Genomic DNA, 23,507 nt, shown 5'->3' on the forward strand with positions numbered 1-23,507 from the left:
TATATAAATTAATATTGTTAAATTAAGGACACTTTTTCTTTACCGAAACCACGTAAATCTAAAGTCTAAAGTACCATAAAATTAATACACAAAATTGATACAGAATGATAAACATATAAACATATTAAACACAAAACATACAAAACAGATAGTAATAAATACAAAATGCAATTGAAGATATTAGAGTAAAAGCGATTCAAATTAATCAATTATCAATTATATATACCTTATACCTAAACGTAATTCAAAATACACAAATCAAAATAAAATGCAATCAAGTAATTATTCAAACAGCAACCCAAAAAATCAAGTAATTATTCAATCAGCAACTAAAAAAAACCCACAACATACAAGTAGTAATTAACCAATTATCTAAATCAACTTTATGGTGCTAAAACTAAATTATCATATGAAATCGACTTCATTTAACCTATAAATTTAATTATGCTACCAAATGACGCTGTTATCGATCTGGTAATTTGTCGATGAAATCGATAAATCATCAAATGAAATATAATAGAAAATAAATCGATTTCAAACTTAATCTATGATATGGTTGAAATTAACCGATTACAATACTCCAAATCACCCTTGATGAGTTAAATTATAATTGTAAATTATCTATTGAAATCGATACCTAGTACTTTTCGATGAGAGGTGTCGTCAAAATTATAACAAAAACCGGCGACGGTTCCGGCGAGTTACCGGAGATATTATACAAAATTTATACCATTAGGTGGGTAAAATTGCAGCGATTAATTCTGCGGTGGAGGCAATGTTTATTAACGGCGCCGGAGGCCATAATCGCCGGTACTGATTTTGGGTGGTTAAAGTTTTGAAGAAAGAGAAGTGAGCGACGGTTTGTGTATATTAGACCACGGATAATGGTGATTGTGACGTGGAGCGGATAAGGTGCATTATTTGGGGCAGGTCAATGACTGGACCATGACAGGAAAATGTGAGAGTTGTAATGGGGGGCTTTTGTAAGGGCGTTTGTAAGTGATGTTGTAAAATTTGATTGGTTTATGAGGTGTAGATAAATTAAAGTTGGAGAGATAAAATATCTAGAACCAATCACAGCTCGCCACTTCATTGTTACGCCCTCTCTCCTCTCCCTGATCTGCCGACAAACGCCACAAGACGAGCGCCCACAAACGCTCCATTCCGGGCGTCTGTGGGGCGTTTCTCACGCCATGTAGGCTGCATAGGGGGCCACAACTGTTACGTTATCCATGGTCTTACGTGTATTCTGCTTTTATTTTTTTTTTCTTTTTTATTTGTAAATTATAGGTTAATGGGTTGTTTGATTGGGACACGTGTAATTTTTGTTAATTAACAATAATAATATAGATTAATTAGAAAAAATTCCAAGTGGCACTGAATTTGTGGATGAATTGTCAGACTGACACGTGGCATATAAGCCATACGGTTTATAATATTTAAAGATAAAGAAAATATATATGGTGATAAATCTACTATTTAAATTGCTAAATTCATTATTAAACATATAGTTATACATAATTATGAATTTTGATGTATTTATTAATTTTTTTAATCGTGATATATCTTAGCTATAAATTAATATTTCGCGTATGCAAAGAATGAAATATACATTAAATAAAAATAAATTTTCATGTGAAAGATGTAAAAAAGGGATTTTGTTTAAATAAAAATGGTGAATGTCATAGTCGAATTGATAATAAATAAAGATAATATAAATATATAAATAAAGAACAGGAAAAAAATGGAAAAAAACTGTTGAAGAACGTCGGGAGGCTATTGTCATCACATACTCAATCGAACTCCTTTGCTTCAATCACGCATCATTCCATTTTCATGTGACCCGCGGCCTACACTTTTGGCCTACACTTTTCCAGCTTCAATCGAATTTAATTTTAAATTTTACTCCTAATATTAACTACTTGTACATCATATTTTATAAAGTTGATCGATGCGTTGTAGTTATAATTCATTTTATACTCCATACATCATTTATTCTTGCTTTTCAAAAAAAAAAAAAAAAATACATCATTTATTCTTATATACTTTTTCTGACGCTTGAAATAATTTATGTTTCATCAACGTTTATTTCTCTACTTAAATTAAAACTTAATTTGTACATAAACACATAGGAAGAAGATGAATAAATGATTAAATGTCCTTTATAGTTATGTCACCAATCAAATATAATATATAATATCCATTCTAACAGAAAATCCGTGCATATTTTTTATATTTACTTCGATAAAACATACTCCGTATATATCTATTCATTTTTATTGACTGAGCAAAAAACTTGGCCTGGTCAAGTTTGTTCAGGGTTTAAATTATTAAGCTTGTGCTCCACTAACACCAACACCTTTATTGACCTCATACAATATTACATATGATCTCATTTGGATAATATCACATACATCATACATGTTGCTTCATCCATATACGCATCTTTTTCACGTATATTATATATTATATATTATATAAATTAAATCTCTCTATTATATATAAATATATATCAACCTTCAACCTTCCATAATTGACATATATTTCGCCAATTAGTACTGTACTAATGTTTTTCAATGTGATTATGTTAAATAATAAAAAATAAAAACTGTGGTTTTAAAACATGGTCATTTACTAACATAATCACATAAAATTCAATGAATGACATAGGTACAAGAACAAGTCTATCAAGTGATAAGGGTAATTGGTTCATTAAACCTGTGACTGTTTCCTTTTGATTTTTTCTTTTATGGGACCATTCTTGTCTTAAAAAGTTTGCCAACCATTAGAATCTTCATTTTACCATAAAATCACAAACCACCATGATGCAGTACTGGCAATTCAGTTTTATTTTAGTAACGAGTTGAAACTTTATAGTTTTATTACCAAACAAAAGTAAGCAGAATCCACTTTTGTATTTAATTTGCTAAAGTACGCTCTCCCACTAATATTCTACGTACACATAAAAGTATTATTAGTAAATTAACCGCGAGTAAAAGATAAAACTAGAGTCTTCGTTCGTTGCCCTAAGATGAAATGAAGCAACTGAAAATGTGATTGAATAAAGTGAATCTAAGATGAGAAATATGATATAAATTCGAAGTATTCAAAATGGTTAAGTTTCAACGCTCATGACATGTTCTTTAATGAACTTGTTGCTTGAACAATACCGTTATGTGCCTAGTAAAGATATCTTATTACACTACAGGGAATAGCAAAAATGCACAAAAGTCTCCACAATAACCTTTTTCGGCGATATCTTGCCTCAGACTCCACGGATTCGCCGTCTAAAGTCTTTTACAACGGCTATTTCCACCAAAAGATTGTAGGACCCACTCATTTTTCTTAAAAAAAAGAAAACGGAATTATTTTGACCACGAACCTTTTGCGGCGATTGTTTTGTGGGACCTACCTCGTCGCAAAAGATAGGTGACAATCACATCGAGCATTTGCGACACATTTCGTCGAAAAGGATGGCACCCAAAATTTGTTTTCTGTACCTCCTTTGCGGTGATTGTTGTCACTAATAGTGTATGCATTTACGATAGATGTTTGCTATTTTTGTAGCTTCCGCCCGAAAATTTGGGCGTTTCTCAGCAACCTGTTTGTAACCAAATTTTCAGCAGATATAACAAAAGTAACATCAACAAAATCTACATATACAATAAAATCAAAATAAATAGCCGTTCAAGGAAGTAATTACAATAACATCCTACAAATATTATGTTTTAGTGTTACAAACATATGTTTTCATTCATCGGCACTTTTCATTCATTGCCCATATCCTCGTCCTTAGCCTCTTCCTCGCTTTCGTCTGAAATGTCCATCGGGACTTTTTCTTTTCCTTTTCCTTTTTCGTTTCCCTTTTCACCGAAACCCAAAAGCTCTTCATGACATTGTACATACATTTTTACCGGTTTCTGTCACCGACTTCTTCACACTCTCCGATACGTCAAAGATTGCCAAAAGAAGTTGGGGAGTTGAAGAGTTTGATATTGAGGTCGGGCCAACCTAGCTATTAAAGATTGACATGAATGATGTTTTTGTTCCCGAGCCCGAGGAGTTGAAAGTGAATGTAATCAAAGAGGAATACCCTAGTATTAAAAAACTACCTAAGGAAACCTCGCCGCTCATGAAATTTATCTATCCTATAAAAGTTAGTCGTTGGAATACAGAGTATGACGACCCATTTTTGCAAGAACCAAAAAAAAAAAAAAGATCAACCTGTTGTTGTATGTCACATACAAAGGAGAGTCATTTATTGGCACTCGCGTAATTGTTAAATTTTTCAAAAATCATAAAAAATAAATTTCATACTTTTTATTAACAACCCAAGATGTCAATAAATGGCTAACGTTACTGATCCGTGGAAAATTTTCCACTGACTTCACATGTCGTCCGATAAGTGTGGGGGGAAGTCAAACACCGTTAGAAAAAATGTGGGGTTGAGTCAAGCTAAGACTCGTTAATATATAATCAACTTGTATATTATAGTTACTTTCTGTTCGAATAAACATGGTGACTTGAGAATGATCGGCTCACATATACAAATTGGAGCGCTCGCACTTCACTGTTCTTCGTTTACTGCTCATCACCCCGAGAAGTTCTCGCTCCCTAAAGTGTGACAAAATCTATACCAATTCCACAACCCATAACTCCACAATTTACCACTCCACCACCTATGTTAATAGCCTCACCATTTAAGGATGAAATTATAAAAGAGGAACCAACGAGTATAGATTGGGACATTTCAGATACAGAGGACGATGATGAGTTTCATCCGATAAAATGGGATTCTTTGGATGATGAAGATGAGGATTTATATTCCAAAGTCGAGGTGGAAAGGTTGCTAGAAAACACTAGGTTAGTGGAAACAGCTCCAATTTTAAGGTTAGATGACATTGATTCATCTCTTGAGGACGAATTCCGGGCATTAATGGATGTAGATATGAGGGATTTCACACCATAATTATTAAGGATGATGACCTAGATACCGAGTTTTACGAGTTTATGAAGGACAACACCAATGATGAATCTAAGGATGAACTATTTAAAATATTTAATGAAAAAGAACTTGAAATATGTACAACTCCAGTAGAATTTGGGTATCCTTCAGAAATGTATGAAATGGTGTTTAAAGACTCGTTTTGGCAAGAACCCACAACGAAAACAAGCCTATTTCTGCAAGCCATACACAATGGAAAATCATTTATTGACACTTGGGTAAATTAAAAATTTTGAACAAACAAAAAATTAAATTTCTAGATTTTATCTTTACAAACCGAGGTGCTAATGACTGGTTAACGTTACTAATTCGTAGAATGTTTTCCACCGACTTTATATGTCGTCCGATAAATGTGGGGAAAGTTAAACCTCACTAAGGAAAAATTTACATGGGTTGAGTCAAGCTTATGACTCATTAATAAATAAGCATGTTTTATGTTTCGTATGTATTTTCGCCTTCTAGGAGTAGTGTTTGAAGCTGACTAGCGCATGTTGATCTTCACGCTCGTCCTTTCACCTGTTCGCTTATAAAACCCGGTGATGTTCTCGCTTCCTTTTGCTTTTACATTTTTTTCTTTCCCTTTAATTTATCATTATAGTATAAGTACATGCAAGTGAGGACATTGCATGATTTTAAGTGTGTGTTGTTGGAGTGTGAAGAGTTAAACAAGGATTAGAAAAACGAGAAAAAAATTCGGTGCAGCTTTAAGCCACGACGCGGCACCTTTAGCCACGGCACGACTTAACACTTGGATTGAGGTTCGAAAGTGCAATGCTGTCGGATTCGAAATCATGCCTTAAGCCATGGCGCGACTCCTACATCTGCGGCGCGGCTTAAGCCTATCCGGGAGTCTGACGAGGAAAAACGCGTTTTCTTGTTCCCAAAGCTATTTCCTTGTTGAGTTTTGCCTATTTAAGCATCTTATTGTAACTCATACATGTATCCGCAAAAATTATTAATAAAAGAACTGTCTTTGGTAGCTGAGGATTAAGATAATCATTCGTGATTACATATAACCTCGTTAAATTCTCTTGTCTTTATCGTTTTTGCTAGTTTCATACATCAACTTTTTCGTTTGTTGTAAGTGGGTTTTGATAACCTAGAGTTATCAAGTCTTGTTAGGGCTCACGTGCTTTATTCCTAACATGTGTGTGTGTGTGTGGGGGGGGGAGAGAGACTGAATTCTTCACTTAATTTAAATAATAAGATAAATTTTTAAAAATAGTGAAGAAAATACTCATAAAATTTGATACCCCATTAAAATGGTGAAATTTTTAAAAACATTTTTAGTTAAGTCTTGTCCTGTTGCAAATGCTATTTTATAATTCACATTTTAACCTAAGATTTTTGAAGTATAAATTCTTAGTCAAACTTATGTCTTTTCATTAATATAATCTTAAAATTAATAGAACTACTCTAAACTTCGAGATCGGACTACTTGTTTAAGACATGAAGTAAACACCAAATATTGTGAAACGATTGTAAACTTATAGCCACTACCATATGGCATACTAAGCATGGACCACTGAGGCGGCAAAATAGTCCCAATGAGGGCCAACTTAGAAAATTGCCAAATGATGACCAACTTTTGTATAAATCTGGTTTAACGAACATTAGGATCACTTGTACTCCTTGGTTTAGTTCAGACTAGTTTTTATAATAATAACTAAACTTTAATGATTAGACATCTTTTTGACTTCGCATCTTGCTTTTGTTTTATACAAATTTATATCTTATGTCATATCCTACCCGTTAAACTCACTTGGACGTTTACTCGATTTAATATTTTTCTAGATACATTATCTAGGTGAAAATCATAAATAAGTGTTAGTCTTTTAAAAGATTTTGAAGATAATTTTCGGTCGAAAACACAAGATTAATCAAAGTATTGTCAAAACATCTCATTAAATATTATGTTTGATAAAAATGCCTAAGGGAGTATATATTTAAAATATTTAAATCTTTATTTGCTTAAGGACAAAGAAAGTTTAAGTGTGGGAAATTTGATAATGCCCATATTATACATATTTTACATCATTTATTTGGATGTTATGTAGCATAAATTTATATGTTTTTACTCAATATTATGAACTTTTGATTCTTTATTATGTTAATGTTGATTATAGGATCATATGCAAGAAGTTGGTGCAAAATGAGCTAAATATTGAAGAAATTATAAAGAAAGTTGGAAAATCTGCGCGCTGTCACAGTTTTGGCCATATCTTAAGCATCTAGGCTCTGTTTAAGGCGAGCCAACTGTCAAAACGATCGCGAGAGAAAGATCTACACTTTGATGGAGTTAGCCGCCAGCTTTAGGAAAGTATCAGCCGCCGGGTAAGCCATTAAATCCGGTGGCTCAGGGTCAAAAAGTTAAAAGTTTGCCGTCCAAGTTTTCCTTGCTCCCCAAGCACCATAGCCGCCGACTTTTTTTTTTAGCCGCCGACTCGGACCTTTTTCTGGAAAATTTTTGCTCAGGAAGATCTGTTTCGTGTACTTCAAGCCCAAGTCATCAAAGCCGCCGGCTAAGCCCCTGGAGCCGCCGGCTAAGGTATCGGTTTTCGAAAACTACAAATAGAGGCCTCTGGTTCAGTTTTTCAATGTACTTTTTCATTATATACTTTCAAGTTACTAATATATTAGGATTTAGGGTTAGTTTTTAGTCTTTACCTCCTTGTAATCAAGATTATTAAAGTTTCTTTCCTTTATTCAAGGTATTATCCCTTTTTAATTCTTGCTTACACTTTTGTTATGTCATTATTTTCTGTTAATTGTTTCTGTTCGTCTCCAACTATGAATCAAACGTTCATAGTGGATACTTGGACGAAAATTACAACATTGGTAATTTAAGATGAAGCCGCCGGCTGAGTCATCTAAGCCGTCGGCTGGGATACTCAATGAAATGTCCCGTTCTTATTGATTAAAAACGTTCCATATTAATTGATTTCGTTGCGAGGTTTTGACCTCTATATGAGACGTTTTTCAAAGACTGCATTCATTTTAAAACAAACCATAACCTTTATTTCATCAATAAAGGTTTAAAAAGCTTTACGTAGATTATCAAATAATGATAATCTAAAATATCCTGTTTACACACGACTATTACATAATGGTTTACAATACAAATATGTTACAACGAAATAAGTTTCTTGAATGCAGTTTTTACACAATATCATACAAGCATGGACTCCAAATCTTGTCCTTATTTAAGTATGCGACAGCAGAAGCTCTTAATAATCACCTGAGAATAAACATGCTTAAAACGTCAACAAAAAATGTTGGTGAGTTATAGGTTTAACCTATATATCAAATCGTAACAATAGACCACAAGATTTCATATTTCAATATACATCCCATACATAGAGATAAAAATCATTCATATGGTGAACACCTGGTAACCGACATTAACAAGATGCATATATAAGAATATCCCCATCATTCCGGGATACCCTTCGGATATGATATAAATTTCGAAATACTAAAGCATTCGATACTTTGGATGGGGTTTGTTAGGTCCAATAGATCTATCTTTAGGATTCGTGTCAATTAGGGTGTCTGTTCCCTAATTCTTAGATTACCAGACTTAATAAAAAAGGGCATATTCGATTTCGATAATTCAACCATAGAATGTAGTTTCACGTAATTGTTTTCTGTACCTCCTTTGCGGTGATTGTCGTCACTAATAGTGTATGCATTTACGATAGATGTTTGCTATTTTTGTAGCTTCCGCCCAAAAATTTGGGCATTTCTCAGCAACTTGTTTGTAACCAAATTTTCAGCAGATATAACAAAAGTAACATCAACAAAATCTACATATACAATAAAATCAAAATAAATAGCCGTTCACGGAAGTAATTACAATAACATCCTACAAATATTATGTTTTAGTGTTACAAACATATGTTTTCATCCATCGGCACTTTTCATTCATTGCCCATATCCTCGTCCTTAGCCTCTTCCTCGCTTTCGTCTGAAATGTCCATCGGGACTTTTTATTTTCCTTTTCCTTTTTCGTTTCCCTTTTCACCGAAACCCAAAAGCTCTTCATGACATTGTACATACATTTTTACCGGTTTCTGTCACCGACTTCTTCACACTCTCCGATACGTCAAAGATTGCCAAAAGAAGTTGGGGAGTTGAAGAGTTTGATATTGAGGTCGGGCCAACCTAGCTATTAAAGATTGACATGAATGATGTTTTTGTTCCCGAGCCCGAGGAGTTGAAAGTGAATGTAATCAAAGAGGAATACCCTAGTATTAAAAAACTACCTAAGGAAACCTCGCCGCTCATGAAATTTATCTATCCTATAAAAGTTAGTCGTTGGAATACAGAGTATGACGACCCATTTTTACAAGAACCAAAAAAAAAAAAAAGATCAACCTGTTGTTGTATGTCACATACAAAGGAGAGTCATTTATTGGCACTCGCGTAATTGTTAAATTTTTCAAAAATCATAAAAAATAAATTTCATACTTTTTATTAACAACCCAAGATGTCAATAAATGGCTAACGTTACTGATCCGTGGAAAATTTTCCACTGACTTCACATGTCGTCCGATAAGTGTGGGGGGAAGTCAAACACCGTTAGAAAAAATGTGGGGTTGAGTCAAGCTAAGACTCGTTAATATATAATCAACTTGTATATTATAGTTACTTTCTGTTCGAATAAACATGGTGACTTGAGAATGATCGGCTCACATATACAAATTGGAGCGCTCGCACTTCACTGTTCTTCGTTTACTGCTCATCACCCCGAGAAGTTCTCGCTCCCTAAAGTGTGACAAAATCTATACCAATTCCACAACTCATAACTCCACAACGTACCACTCCACCATTATGTTAATAGCCTCACCATTTAAGGATGAAATTATAAAAGAGGAACCAACGAGTATAGATTGGGACATTTCAGATACAGAGGACTATGATGAGTTTCATCCGATAAAATGGGATTCTTTGGATGATGAAGATGAGGATTTATATTCCAAAGTCGAGGTGGAAAGCTTGCTAGAAAACACTAGGTTAGTGGAAACAGCTCCAATTTTAAGGTTAGATGACATTGATTCATCTCTTGAGGACGAATTCCGGGCATTAATGGATGTAGATATGAGGGATTTCACACCATAATTATTAAGGATGATGACCTAGATACCGAGTTTTACGAGTTTATGAAGGACAACACCAATGATGAATCTAAGGATGAACTATTTAAAATATTTAATGAAAAAGAACTTGAAATATGTACAACTCCAGTAGAATTTGGGTATCCTTCAGAAATGTATGAAATGGTGTTTAAAGACTCGTTTTGGCAAGAACCCACAACGAAAACAAGCCTATTTCTGCAAGCCATACACAATGGAAAATCATTTATTGACACTTGGGTAAATTAAAAATTTTGAACAAACAAAAAATTAAATTTCTAGATTTTATCTTTACAAACCGAGGTGCTAATGACTGGTTAACGTTACTAATTCGTAGAATGTTTTCCACCGACTTTATATGTCGTCCGATAAATGTGGGGAAAGTTAAACCTCACTAAGGAAAAATTTACATGGGTTGAGTCAAGCTTATGACTCATTAATAAATAAGCATGTTTTATGTTTCGTATGTATTTTCGCCTTCTAGGAGTAGTGTTTGAAGCTGACTAGCGCATGTTGATCTTCACGCTCGTCCTTTCACCTGTTCGCTTATAAAACCCGGTGATGTTCTCGCTTCCTTTTGCTTTTACATTTTTTTCTTTCCCTTTAATTTATCATTATAGTATAAGTACATGCAAGTGAGGACATTGCATGATTTTAAGTGTGTGTTGTTGGAGTGTGAAGAGTTAAACAAGGATTAGAAAAACGAGAAAAAAATTCGGTGCAGCTTTAAGCCACGGCGCGGCACCTTTAGCTACGGCACGACTTAACACTTGGATTGAGGTTCGAAAGTGCAATGCTGTCGGATTCGAAATCATGCCTTAAGCCATGGCGCGGCTCCTACATCTGCGGCGCGGCTTAAGCCTATCCGGGAGTCTGACGAGGAAAAACGCGTTTTCTTGTTCCCAAAGCTATTTCCTTGTTGAGTTTTGCCTATTTAAGCATCTTATTGTAACTCATACATGTATCCGCAAAAATTATTAATAAAAGAACTGTCTTTGGTAGCCTAGGATTAAGATAATCATTCGTGATTACATATAACCTCGTTAAATTCTCTTGTCTTTATCGTTTTTGCTAGTTTCATACATCAACTTTTTCGTTTGTTGTAAGTGGGTTTTGATAACCTAGAGTTATCAAGTCTTGTTAGGGCTCACGTGCTTTATTCCTAACATGTGTGTGTGTGTGGGGGGTGGGGGGAGAGAGACTGAATTCTTCACTTAATTTAAATAATAAGATAAAATTTTAAAAATAGTGAAGAAAATACTCATAAAATTTGATACCCCATTAAAATGGTGAAATTTTTAAAAACATTTTTAGTTAAGTCTTGTCCTGTTGCAAATGCTATTTTATAATTCACATTTTAACCTAAGATTTCTGAAGTATAAATTCTTAGTCAAACTTATGTCTTTTCATTAATATAATCTTAAAATTAATAGAAGTACTCTAAACTTCGAGATCGGACTACTTGTTTAAGACATGAAGTAAACACCAAATATTGTGAAACGATTGTAAACTTATAGCCACTACCATATGGCATACTAAGCATGGACCACTGAGGCAGCAAAATAGTCCCAATGAGGGCCAACTTAGAAAATTGCCAAATGATGACCAACTTTTGTATAAATCTGGTTTAACGAACATTAGGATCACTTGTACTCCTTGGTTTAGTTCAGACTAGTTCTTATAATAATAACTAAACTTTAATGATTAGACAACTTTTTGACTTCGCATCTTTCTTTTGTTTTATACAAATTTATATCTTATGTCATATCCTACCCGTTAAACTCACTTGGACGTTTACTCGATTTAATATTTTTCTAGATACATTATCTAGGTGAAAATCATAAATAAGTGTTAGTCTTTCAAAAGATTTTGAAGATAATTTTCAGTCGAAAACACAAGATTAATCAAAGTATTGTCAAAACATCTCATTAAATATTATGTTTGATAAAAATGCCTAAGGGAGTATATATTTAAAATATTTAAATCTTTATTTGCTTAAGGACAAGGAAAGTTTAAGTGTGGGAAATTTGATAATGCCCATATTATACATATTTTACATCATTTATTTGGATGTTATGTAGCATAAATTTATATGTTTTTACTCAATATTATGAACTTTCGATTCTTTATTATGTTAATGTTGATTATAGGATCATATGCAAGAAGTTGGTGCAAAAAGGAGCTAAATATTGAAGAAATTATAAAGAAAGTTGGAAAATCTGCGCGCTGTCACAGTTTTGGCCATATCTTAAGCATCTAGGCTCTGTTTAAGGCGAGCCAACTGTCAAAACGATCGCGAGAGAAAGATCTACACTTTGATGGAGTTAGCCGCCAGCTTTAGGAAAGTATCAGCTGCCGGGTAAGCCATTAAATCCGGTGGCTCATGGTTAAAAAGTTAAAAGTTTGCCGTCCAAGTTTTCCTTGCTCCCCAAGCACCATAGCCGCCGACTTTTTTTTTAGCCGCCGACTCGGACCTTTTTCTGGAAAATTATTGCTCAGGAAGATCTGTTTCGTGTACTTCAAGCCCAAGTCATCAAAGCCGCCGGCTAAGCCCCTGGAGCCGCCGGCTAAGGTATCGGTTTTCGAAAACTACAAATAGAGGCCTCTGGTTCAGTTTTTCAATGTACTTTTTCATTATATACTTTCAAGTTACTAATATATTAGGATTTAGGGTTAGTTTTTAGTTTTTACCTCCTTGTAATCAAGATTATTAAAGTTTCTTTCCTTTATTCAAGGTATTATCCCTTTTTAATTCTTGCTTACACTTTTGTTATGTCATTATTTTCTGTTAATTGTTTCTGTTCGTCTCCAACTATGAAATCAAACGTTCATAGTGGATACTTGGATGAAAATTACAACATTGGGAATTTAAGATGAAGCCGCCGGCTGAGTCATCTAAGCCGTCGGCTGGGATACTCAATGAAATGTCCCATTCTTATTGATTAAAAACGTTCCATATTAATTGATTTTGTTGCGAGGTTTTGACCTCTATATGAGACGTTTTTCAAAGACTGCATTCATTTTAAAACAAACCATAACCTTTATTTCATCAATAAAGGTTTAAAAAGCTTTACGTAGATTATCAAATAATGATAATCTAAAATATCCTGTTTACACACGACTATTACATAATGGTTTACAATACAAATATGTTACAACGAAATCAGTTTCATGAATGCAGTTTTTACACAATATCATACAAGCATGGACTCCAAATCTTGTCCTTATTTAAGTATGCGACAGCAGAAGCTATTAATAATCACCTGAGAATAAACATGCTTAAAACGTCAACAAAAAATGTTGGTGAGTTATAGGTTTAACCTATATATCAAATCGTAACAATAGACCACAAGATTTCATATTTCAATATACATCCCATACATAGAGATAAAAATCATTCATATTGTGAACACCAGGTAACCGACATTAACAAGATGCATATATAAGAATATCCCCATCATTCCGGGATACCCTTCGGATATGATATAAATTTCGAAGTACTAAAGCATTCGATACTTTGGATGGGGTTTGTTAGGTCCAATAGATCTATCTTTAGGATTCGTGTCAATTAGGGTGTCTGTTCCCTAATTCTTAGATTACCAGACTTAATAAAAAGGGGCATATTCGATTTCGATAATTCAACCATAGAATGTAGTTTCACGTAATTGTTTTCTGTACCTCCTTTGCGGTGATTGTCGTCACTAATAGTGTATGCATTTACGATAGATGTTTGCTATTTTTGTAGCTTCCGCCCGAAAATTTGGGCGTTTCTCAGCAACCTGTTTGTAACCAAATTTTCAGCAGATATAACAAAAGTAACATCAACAAAATCTACATATACAATAAAATCAAAATAAATAGCCGTTCACGGAAGTAATTACAATAACATCCTACAAATATTATGTTTTAGTGTTACAAACATATGTTTTCATTCATCGGCACTTTTCATTCATTGCCCATATCCTTGTCCTTAGCCTCTTCCTCGCTTTCGTCTGAAATGTCCATCGGGACTTTTTCTTTTCCTTTTCCTTTTTCGTTTCCCTTTTCACCGAAACCCAAAAGCTCTTCATGACATTGTACATACATTTTTACCAGTTTCTGTCACCGACTTCTTCACACTCTCCGATACGTCAAAGATTGCCAAAAGAAGTTGGGGAGTTGAAGAGTTTGATATTGAGGTCGGGCCAACCTAGCTATTAAAGATTGACATGAATGATGTTTTTGTTCCCGAGCCCGAGGAGTTGAAAGTGAATGTAATCAAAGAGGAATACCCTAGTATTAAAAAACTACCTAAGGAAACCTCGCCGTTCATGAAATTTATCTATCCTATAAAAGTTAGTCGTTGGAATACAGAGTATGACGACCCATTTTTGCAAGAACCAAAAAAAAAAAAAAAAAGATCAACCTGTTGTTGTATGTCACATACAAAGGAGAGTCATTTATTGGCACTAGCGTAATTGTTAAATTTTTCAAAAATCATAAAAAATAAATTTCATACTTTTTATTAACAACCCAAGATGTCAATAAATGGCTAACGTTACTGATCCGTGGAAAATTTTCCACTGACTTCACATGTCGTCCGATAAGTGTGGGGGGAAGTCAAACACCGTTAGAAAAAATGTGGGGTTGAGTCAAGCTAAGACTCGTTAATATATAATCAACTTGTATATTATAGTTACTTTCTGTTCGAATAAACATGGTGACTTGAGAATGATCGGCTCACATATACAAATTGGAGCGCTCGCACTTCACTGTTCTTCGTTTACTGCTCATCACCCAGAGAAGTTCTCGCTCCTTAAAGTGTGACAAAATCTATACCAATTCCACAACCCATAACTCCACAACGTACCACTCCACCACCTATGTTAATAGCCTCACCATTTAAGGATGAAATTATAAAAGAGGAACCAACGAGTATAGATTGGGACATTTCAGATACAGAGGACGATGATGAGTTTCATCCGATAAAATGGGATTCTTTGGATGATGAAGATGAGGATTTATATTCCAAAGTCGAGGTGGAAAGGTTGCTAGAAAACACTAGGTTAGTGGAAACAGCTCCAATTTTAAGGTTAGATGACATTGATCCATCTCTTGAGGACGAATTCCGGGCATTAATGGATGTAGATATGAGGGATTTCACACCATAATTATTAAGGATGATGACCTAGATACCGAGTTTTACGAGTTTATGAAGGACAACACCAATGATGAATCTAAGGATGAACTATTTAAAATATTTAATGAAAAAGAACTTGAAATATGTACAACTCCAGTAGAATTTGGGTATCCTTCAGAAATGTATGAAATGGTGTTTAAAGACTCGTTTTGGCAAGAACCCACAACGAAAACAAGCCTATTTCTGCAAGCCATACACAATGGAAAATCATTTATTGACACTTGGGTAAATTAAAAATTTTGAACAAACAAAAAATTAAATTTCTAGATTTTATCTTTACAAACCGAGGTGCTAATGACTGGTTAACGTTACTAATTCGTAGAATGTTTTCCACCGACTTTATATGTCGTCCGATAAATGTGGGGAAAGTTAAACCTCACTAAGGAAAAATTTACATGGGTTGAGTCAAGCTTATGACTCATTAATAAATAAGCATGTTTTATGTTTCGTATGTATTTTCGCCTTCTAGGAGTAGTGTTTGAAGCTGACTAGCGCATGTTGATCTTCACGCTCGTCCTTTCACCTGTTCGCTTATAAAACCCGGTGATGTTCTCGCTTCCTTTTGCTTTTACATTTTTTTCTTTCCCTTTAATTTATCATTATAGTATAAGTACATGCAAGTGAGGACATTGCATGATTTTAAGTGTGTGTTGTTGGAGTGTGAAGAGTTAAACAAGGATTAGAAAAACGAGAAAAAAATTCGGTGCAGCTTTAAGCCACGGCGCGGCACCTTTAGCCACGGCACGACTTAACACTTGGATTGAGGTTCGAAAGTGCAATGCTGTCGGATTCGAAATCATGCCTTAAGCCATGGCGTGGCTCCTACATCTGCGGCGCGGCTTAAGCCTATCCGGGAGTCTGACGAGGAAAAACGCGTTTTCTTGTTCCCAAAGCTATTTCCTTGTTGAGTTTTGCCTATTTAAGCATCTTATTGTAACTCATACATGTATCCGCAAAAATTGTTAATAAAAGAACTGTCTTTGGTAGCCGAGGATTAAGATAATCATTCGTGATTACATATAACCTCGTTAAATTCTCTTGTCTTTATCGTTTTTGCTAGTTTCATACATCAACTTTTTCGTTTGTTGTAAGTGGGTTTTGATAACCTAGAGTTATCAAGTCTTGTTAGGGCTCACGTGCTTTATTCCTAACATGTGTGTGTGTGGGGGGGGGGGGGGGGGTGGGGGGAGAGAGACTGAATTCTTCACTTAATTTAAATAATAAGATAAATTTTTAAAAATAGTGAAGAAAATACTCATAAAATTTGATACCCCATTAAAATGGTGAAATTTTTAAAAACATTTTTAGTTAAGTCTTGTCCTGTTGCAAATGCTATTTTATAATTCACATTTTAACCTAAGATTTCTGAAGTATAAATTCTTAGTCAAACTTATGTCTTTTCATTAATATAATCTTAAAATTAATAGAACTACTCTAAACTTCGAGATCGGACTACTTGTTTAAGACATGAAGTAAACACCAAATATTGTGAAACGATTGTAAACTTATAGCCACTACCATATGGCATACTAAGCATGGACCACTGAGGCAGCAAAATAGTCCCAATGAGGGCCAACTTAGAAAATTGCCAAATGATGACCAACTTTTGTATAAATCTGGTTTAACGAACATTAGGATCACTTGTACTCCTTGGTTTAGTTCAGACTAGTTCTTATAATAATAACTAAACTTTAATGATTAGACATCTTTTTGACTTCGCATCTTGCTTTTGTTTTATACAAATTTATATCTTATGTCATATCCTACCCGTTAAACTCACTTGGACGTTTACTCGATTTAATATTTTTCTAGATACATTATCTAGGTGAAAATCATAAATAAGTGTTAGTCTTTCAAAAGATTTTGAAGATAATTTTCGGTCGAAAACACAAGATTAATCAAAGTATTGTCAAAACATCTCATTAAATATTATGTTTGATAAAAATGCCTAAGGGAGTATATATTTAAAATATTTAAATCTTTATTTGCTTAAGGACAAGGAAAGTTTAAGTGTGGGAAATTTGATAATGCCCATATTATACATATTTTACATCATTTATTTGGATGTTATGTAGCATAAATTTATATGTTTTTACTCAATATTATGAACTTTTGATTCTTTATTATGTTAATGTTGATTATAGGATCATATGCAAGAAGTTGGTGCAAAATGAGCTAAATATTGAAGAAATTATAAAGAAAGTTGGAAAATCTGCGCGCTGTCACAGTTTTGGCCATATCTTAAGCATCTAGGCTCTGTTCCAGGCGAGCCAACTGTCAAAACGATCGCGAGAGAAAGATCTACACTTTGATGGAGTTAGCCGCCAGCTTTAGGAAAGTATCAGCCGCCGGGTAAGCCATTAAATCCGGTGGCTCAGGGTCAAAAAGTTAAAAGTTTGCCGTCCAAGTTTTCCTTGCTCCCCAAGCACCATAGCCGCCGACTTTTTTTTTTAGCCGCCGACTCGGACCTTTTTCTGGAAAATTATTGCTCAGGAAGATCTGTTTCGTGTACTTCAAGCCCAAGTCATCAAAGCCGCCGGCTAAGCCCCTGGAGCCGCCGGCTAAGGTATCGGTTTTCGAAAACTACAAATAGAGGCCTCTGGTTCAGTTTTTCAATGTACTTTTTCATTATATACTTTCAAGTTACTAATATATTAGGATTTAGGGTTAGTTTTTAGTCTTTACCTCCTTGTAATCAAGATTATTAAAGTTTCTTTCCTTTATTCAAGGTATTATCCCTTTTTAATTCTTGCTTACACTTTTGTTATGTCATTATTTTCTGTTAATTGTTTCTGTTCGTCTCCAACTATGAATCAAACGTTCATAGTGGATACTTGGACGAAAATTACAACATTGGGAATTTAAGATGAAGCCGCCGGCTGAGTCATCTAAGCCGTCGGCTGGGATACTCAATGAAATGTCCCGTTCTTATTGATTAAAAACGTTCCATATTAATTGATTTCGTTGCGAGGTTTTGACCTCTATATGAGACGTTTTTCAAAGACTGCATTCATTTTAAAACAAACCATAACCTTTATTTCATCAATAAAGGTTTAAAAAGCTTTACGTAGATTATCAAATAATGATAATCTAAAATATCCTGTTTACACACGACTATTACATAATGGTTTACAATACAAATATGTTACAACGAAATAAGTTTCTTGAATGCAGTTTTTACACAATATCATACAAGCATGGACTCCAAATCTTGTCCTTATTTAAGTATGCGACAGCAGAAGCTCTTAATAATCACCTGAGAATAAACATGCTTAAAACGTCAACAAAAAATGTTGGTGAGTTATAGGTTTAACCTATATATCAAATCGTAACAATAGACCACAAGATTTCATATTTCAATATACATCCCATACATAGAGATAAAAATCATTCATATGGTGAACACCTGGTAACCGACATTAACAAGATGCATATATAAGAATATCCCCATCATTCCGGGATACCCTTCGGATATGATATAAATTTCGAAGTACTAAAGCATTCGATACTTTGGATGGGGTTTGTTAGGTCCAATAGATCTATCTTTAGGATTCGTGTCAATTAGGGTGTCTGTTCCCTAATTCTTAGATTACCAGACTTAATAAAAAGGGGCATATTCGATTTCGATAATTCAACCATAGAATGTAGTTTCACGTAATTGTGTGTATTTTGTAAATCATTTATAAAACCTGCATGTATTCTCATCCCAAAAATATTAGATTTTAAAAGTGGGACTATAACTCACTTTCACAGATTTTTACTTCGTCGGGAAGTAAGACTTGGCCACTGGTCGATTCACGAACCTATAACAAATATGTATATATATATATATCAAAGTATGTTCAAAATATATTTACAACACTTTTAATACATTTTGATGTTTTAAGTTTATTAAGTCAGCTGTCCTCGTTAGTAACCTATAACTAATTGTTCACTGTTAGATGTACAGAAATAAATCGATATATATTATCTTGAATCAATCCACGACCCAGTGTATACATATCTCAGTATTGATCACAACTCAAACTATATATATTTTGGAATCAACCTCAACCTTGTATAGCTAACTCCAACATTCACATATAGAGTGTCTATGGTTGTTCCGAAATATATATAGATGTGTCGACATGATAGGTCAAAACATTGTATACGTGTCTATGGTATCTCAAGATTACATAATATACAATACAAGTTGATTAAGTTATGGTTGGAATAGATTTGTTACCAATTTTCACGTAGCTAAAATGAGAAAAAATTATCCAATCTTGTTTTACCCATAACTTCTTCATTTTAAATCCGTTTTGAGTGAATCAAATTGCTATGGTTTCATATTGAACTCTAATTTAAGAATCTAAACAGAAAAGTATAGGTTTATAGTCGTAAAATTAAGTTACACGTCAATTACTAAAGAGGTAGTCATTTCCGTCGAAAAAATGACATCTTGATGACCATTTTGGAAAACATACTTTCACTTTGAGTTTAACCATGATTTTTGGATATAGTTTCATGTTCATAAAAAAAATCATTTTTCCAGAAGTATAGCTTTTAAATCAAAGTTCTTCTTAGCTTTTAATTATCCCAACCAAAACAGCCCCCGGTTTTACTACGACGGCGTATATCCAGTTTTATGGTGTTTATCGTGTTTTCGGGTTTTAAATTATTAAGTTAGCATATCATATAGATATAGAACATGTGTTTAGTTGATTTTAAAAGTCATGTTAGAAGGATTAACATTTGTTTGTGAACAAGTTTAGAATTAACTAAACTATGTTCTAGTGATTACAAGTTTAAACCTTCGAATAAGATAGCTTTATATGTATGAATCGAATGATGTTATGAACATCATTACTACCTCGAGTTTTATGGATAAACCTACTGGAAAAGAGACAAATGGATCTAGCTTCAAAGGATCTTGGATGGCTTAAAAGTTCTTGAAGTAGAATCATGACACGAAAACAAGTTCAAGTAAGATTTCCACTCGAAATAAGATTGTTATAGTTATATAAATTGAATCAAAGTTTGAATATGAGTATTACCTTGTATTATAAAGATATCTTACTCTAAATAAGAAAGATTTCTTGAGGTTGGATGATCACTCTACAAGATTGGAAGTAAGCTAGCAAACTTGGAAGTATTCTTGATTTTATGAAACTAGAACTTGTAGAATTTATGAAGAACACTTAGAACTTGAAGATATAACTTGAGAGAGATCAATTAGATGAAGAAAATTGAAGAATGAAAGTGTTTGTAGGTGTTTTTGGTCGTTGGTGTATGGATTAGATATAAAGGATATGTAATTTTGTTTTCATGTAAATAAGTCATGAATGATTACTCATATTTTTGTAATTTTATGAGATATTTCATGCTAGTTGCCAAATGATGGTTCCCACATGTGTTAGGTGACTCACATGGGCTGCTAAGAGCTGATCATTGGAGTGTATATACCAATAGTACATACATCTAAAAGCTGGGTATTGTACGAGTAAGAATACCGGTGCATACGAGTAGAATTGTTGATGAAACTGAACGAGGATGTAATTATAAGCATTTTTGTTAAGTAGAAGTATTTTGATAAGTGTCTTGAAGTCTTTCAAAAGTGTATGAATACATATTAAAACACTACATGTATATACATTTTAACTGAGCCGTTAAGTCATTGTTAGTCGTTACATGTAAGTGTTGTTTTGAAACCTTTAGGTTAACGATCTTGTTAAGTGTTGTTAACCCAATGTTTATAATATCAAATGAGATTTTAAATTATTATACTATCATGATATTATGATGTATAAATATCTCTTAATATGATATATATACATTAAATGTCGTTACAACGATAATCGTTACATATATGTCTCGTTTCAAAATCATTAAGTTAGTAGTCTTGTTTTTACATATGTAGTTCATTGTTAATATACTTAATGATATGTTTACTTATCATAATATCATGTTAACTATATATATATATATCCATATATATGTCATCATATAGTTTTTACAAGTTTTAACGTTCGTGAATCACCGGTCAACTTGGGTGGTCAATTGTCTATATGAAACCTATTTCAATTAATCAAGTCTTAACAAGTTTGATTTCTTAACATGTTGGAAACACTTAATCATGTAAATAACAATTTCATTTAATATATATATATATAAACATGGAAAAGTTCGGGTCACAACAGTACTTACCCGTTAAATAAATTTCGTCCCGAAATTTTATGCAGTTGGAGGTGTTGATGTATCTTCTGGAAATAAATGCGGGTATTTCTTCTTCATCTGATCTTCTCATTCCCAGGTGAACTCAGGTCCTCTACGAGCATTCCATCGAACCTTAACAATTGGTATCTTGTTTTGCTTAAGTCTTTTAACCTCACGATCCATTATTTCGACGGGTTCTTCGATGAATTGAAGTTTTTCGTTGATTTGGATTTCATCTAATGGAATAGTGAGATCTTCTTTAGCAAAACATTTCTTCAAATTCGAGATGTGGAAAGTGTTATGTACAGCCGCGAGTTGTTGAGGTAACTCAAGTCGGTAAGCTACTGGTCCGACACGATCAATAATCTTGAATGGTCCAATATACCTTGGATTTAATTTCCCTCGTTTACCAAATCGAACAACACCTTTCCAAGGTGCAACCTTAAGCATGACCATCTCTCCAATTTCAAATTCTATATCTTTTCTTTTAATGTCGGCGTAGCTCTTTTGTCGACTTTGGGCGGTTTTCAACCGTTGTTGAATTTGGATGATCTTCTCAGTAGTTTCTTGTATTATCTCTGGACCCGTAATCTGTCTATCCCCCACTTCACTCCAACAAATCGGAGACCTGCACTTTCTACCATAAAGTGCTTCAAACGGAGCCATCTCAATGCTTGAATGGTAGCTGTTGTTGTAGGAAAATTCTGCTAACGGTAGATGTCGATCCCAACTGTTTCCAAAATCAATAACACATGCTCGTAGCATGTCTTCAAGCATTTGTATCGTCCTTTCGCTCTGCCCATCAGTTTGTGGATGATAGGCAGTACTCATGTCTAGACGAGTTCCTAATACTTGCTGTAATGTCTGCCAGAATCTTGAAATAAATCTACCATCCCTATCAGAGATAATAGAGATTGGTATTCCATGTCTGGAGACGACTTCCTTCAAATACAGTCGTGCTAACTTCTCCATCTTGTCATCTTCTCTTATTGGCAGGAAGTGTGCTGATTTGGTGAGACGATCAACTATTACCCAAATAGTATCAAAACCACTTGCAGTCCTTGGCAATTTAGTGATGAAATCCATGGTAATGTTTTCCCATTTCCATTCCGGGATTTCGGGTTGTTGAAGTAGACCTGATGGTTTCTGATGCTCAGCTTTGACCTTTGAACACGTCAAACATTCTCCTACGTATTTAGCAACATCGGCTTTCATACCCGGCCACCAAAAATGTTTTTTGAGATCCTTGTACATCTTTTCCGTTCCAGGATGTATTGAGTATCTGGTTTTATGAGCTTCTCTAAGTACCATTTCTCTCATATCTCCAAATTTTGGTACCCAAATCCTTTCAGCCCTATACCGGGTTCCGTCTTCCCGAATATTAAGATGCTTCTCCGATCTTTTGGGTATTTCATCCTTTAAATTTCCCTATTTTAAAACTCCTTGTTGCACCTCCTTTATTTGAGTAGTAAGGTTATTGTGAATCATTATATTCATAGATTTTACTCGAATGGTTTCTCTGTCCTTCCTGCTCAAGGCGTCGGCTACCACATTTGCCTTCCCCGGGTGGTAACGAATCTCAAAGTCGTAATCATTCAACAATTCAATCCACCTACGCTGCCTCATATTCAGTTGTTTCTGATTAAATATGTGCTGAAGACTTTTGTGGTAGGTATATATAATACTTTTGACCCCATATAAGTAGTGCCTCCAAGTCTTTAATGCAAAAACAACCGCGCCTAATTCCAAATCATGCGTCGTATAATTTTATTCGTGAATCTTCAATTGTCTAGACGCATAAGCAATCACCTTCGTTCGTTGCATTAATACACAACCGAGACCTTGCTTTGATGCGTCACAATAAATCACAAAATCATCATTCCCTTCAGGCAATGACAATATAGGTGTCGTAGTTAGCTTTTTCTTCAATAACTGAAACGCTTTCTCTTGTTCATCATTCCATTCAAATTTCTTCCCTTTATGCGTTAATGCA

The sequence above is a fragment of the Rutidosis leptorrhynchoides genome, chromosome 5, assembly GCF_046630445.1.
Source record: "Rutidosis leptorrhynchoides isolate AG116_Rl617_1_P2 chromosome 5, CSIRO_AGI_Rlap_v1, whole genome shotgun sequence".
In the NCBI taxonomy this organism is placed as follows: Eukaryota; Viridiplantae; Streptophyta; class Magnoliopsida; order Asterales; family Asteraceae; genus Rutidosis; species Rutidosis leptorrhynchoides.